The sequence below is a fragment of the Vespula vulgaris genome, chromosome 8 (assembly GCF_905475345.1).
Source record: "Vespula vulgaris chromosome 8, iyVesVulg1.1, whole genome shotgun sequence".
NCBI classification, from domain to species: Eukaryota; Metazoa; Arthropoda; class Insecta; order Hymenoptera; family Vespidae; genus Vespula; species Vespula vulgaris.
In genome coordinates, this window is record NC_066593.1 from 7,362,431 (window position 1) to 7,365,280 (window position 2,850).

At 30.1% G+C, this 2,850-nt stretch overlaps 1 long non-coding RNA gene across 2 annotated transcripts; it reads right to left on the reverse strand.

Moving 5' to 3' along the window:
• Positions 1-695: 695 nt before the first annotated feature.
• On the reverse strand, positions 696-2,277 carry LOC127065697 (uncharacterized). 2 transcript variants are annotated; one of them, XR_007782159.1, is made up of 3 exons: positions 1,990-2,277; positions 1,540-1,906; positions 696-1,184 (listed from the first exon to the last, which is right to left on the reverse strand). It is a non-coding gene; the product is annotated as an uncharacterized LOC127065697 (long non-coding RNA). The 2 variants fall into 2 exon arrangements; XR_007782158.1 differs by having other exon boundaries at positions 696-1,906.
• Between the last annotated feature and the right edge of the window lie 573 nt (positions 2,278-2,850).

Here is a 2,850-nt window from a genome sequence, read left to right on the forward strand (position 1 = left end):
TCTTAGAAAGTTATTTGTATACGACTATGTTCATGCGTGGAATATTCAAATCCTCACGTGTATCTACATGTTTTTCACAAGCTACTCTTCCGCAGAATTATTCCACGTTGTAATTGTCTTTTGCACTTCTCGAATCTCTTATTGTGTTGAACGTGTAAAACTAACCGCAATGTATATGTATGTAATTGTGGCAGTGATGATTGTTATATGGATAAGTATAGGAACAATTTCACTTATTCATCTTCGCAAATATTCAAGATTCTGAAGGCCGATGCAACTGACAGGAACGGAGATGCTTCCTGCGAGTATTTCAAATCAGAATCACGTACACCTGCAGCCATAAATGACGTATAGTAAGATTTCCTTCTACATGCGTCTGACAATGAGTTTTCCATTCCAACAGTTTTATATTATCCTTCCGCGCTTATCTCGCAATGAAATATCAATGTGTATAAGAGAAATTTTTGTATGTGTTATGTATTAGTAAAATAATAATACATCTAACAAAAACAAGAAGAAACTGTATGCCAGATTATACTTTTTTAAAATAATTTAAAAAATGTTTGTTAATTATTTGTTAATTATACAAACTTTATATCTTTTGCTTCTAGTTATACATATAGGTATTTAAGCAGCCATTAGCTTAATATTTGTTGGATGGAATACATGTCATAGAAAAAATGATACACATTAGATTGAAAATAATATCGTCCATTTATTATTATTTATATCTTAATCTCGCACATAGAGGTCACTTCTTCTGAAGACCGATGAGATAAAGGTAATGGATATTATTATTATTATTATTATTATTATTATTATTATTAAACAATCAAAGCAGCATCAAAATAACATTTAAATACTGAAATCACTGTTATTTCGCGAGAATTCAGATACTAACTGCAGACATTTTAAGCTTGGATAATAGATAGCGAGATCGTCCAACATCAGTAGCTTCAGTTATTAAGTACGATCGATCGTATTTTAGCAATTCTGCAACTTACGACGGAGTCCAAGATTAGATCCTATCATACCCACAAATACTCACGCGAGTGACCTGGACACACCCACGCGAGTATTCTACTTAAGTACATTGGGGACCAAGCTTGGGCTTAATCGCGCCTGTAAACACCCACGCGAGTTTCCGCCCACACTCCGCCCATAATGCCCTTCTTCTAGCTTATCTACACGGGATAAAAGACATTTTTTTCTTTTTACAATACGAAAATATTTCAAAAACATTCGTATAAAGATCTAAATCAATGCGAAATCACAACTCCCTCTTCAACGATGAATAGATTCAGTCTAGAGAAGAGAAAGAAAAAAAAATCCATCTAACTATAAAAGATCTCTTTTAATAAAGCCTCTTCCAATCATAAAAACTCATTTTTAAGAAACCTCCACCCAAAAGCTTTTCCGGAAAAAAAAGAAACTCAGAAGGTGCAATAGAACGTACAAGAACATGGAAACAAAGAAACTTAAAACAATAAAATTAATATTAATAATTAATAAGAATAAATAATAAGATAGTAAAATTACCAGCGTTTTTTCTGTTTTAAGTAGTTTACTCTGTAGAACTAGTCCATCTTGAATAGTTTGATTAGTCCATCAAAATAATCCATCAAAAAAACGTGAATAATAAAAAAAAAACTAATTCATACTGATTGTAAGACAAAAAATATCAACGTACTAAAATATGCTTATATTCGATATGATTAAGTGATCGGAACGATTTAAAAATTGACTCACTACTTAAAGAAGTTCTGCGATGTCTTCAAAACACACTTATTTTATAGCAACCACAGTAGTCATGGGATCGATGAGTTCTTTGATTTTCTTTTTAAAAACTTCCAACGAGGAGCTTACTTTCCTTCTTCTTTGAAAAGAAAAAGAATCATTGTTACATCTAAAACAGAACAAAGAACAAAACGATAAGTTATTTGCAATAGCGATCTAAAATCAAATCAAATGAAATATATATACACATACAAAGAAAAATGAACAAACAATTGTTTCTTTCAAACGAATTAAAGCCCAATAGTACCACAATAATGCGTCTTGGAATTCTCGTGAAATTAATAAAACGTAGATGAAAATAAGAAACTGCAGATGAATTTCTTATCACGATCAACACTGATTCTACTCCGCGATTTTATATACCATTGTTTAAATATTAATTAATTATATTCTATGTACACCATACATTTATTTAAACGAACGTAAAATAATTACAAGTATAGAATTATTTAAGCTTGACTATATGAGAGAGAATTTCGATGTTTATTCGTCGGAATGTAAAATAATACTAACTCGATAACCTTTAAAGTCGATCGAATGTTTATTTTTGTTGACATTACAGATAAGAAACGGCCTTGAGATAGAGATTTAACGTATTACGAGTTATATAATATTTAAATAAATGTAGTATTGCTTAAATACTAAATTATACGACAGTATACAGTGGTCGTTATATATTATACATTGTTCATAAAAATGAATGTATAATAATGGATGTATTATTCATTGTAACGTACCTGCGTCGTGAGAGGGAGAGCAAAAGAGACAAGAAGAGAGCTGCGATGTTTATTCGACGGAGTATAAGAGAAGACTAACTTGTTAATTTTCAAAGTCATCCACATACTTAGTTTTATTTACAATTCTGTCCTACTTCGACTGGCCTGCTTCGACTGTATACATAACGAAGAACCATATTAAAATTTCATTGTATTTAAATTACATTAATATGAATGTAATATTTAATTATTTTATATTCTTTATATATGATAAATAGAAGTACTCTTTATTCAATAATATTATTAGATATTATTTAGTATTCAATAATATTGTTAA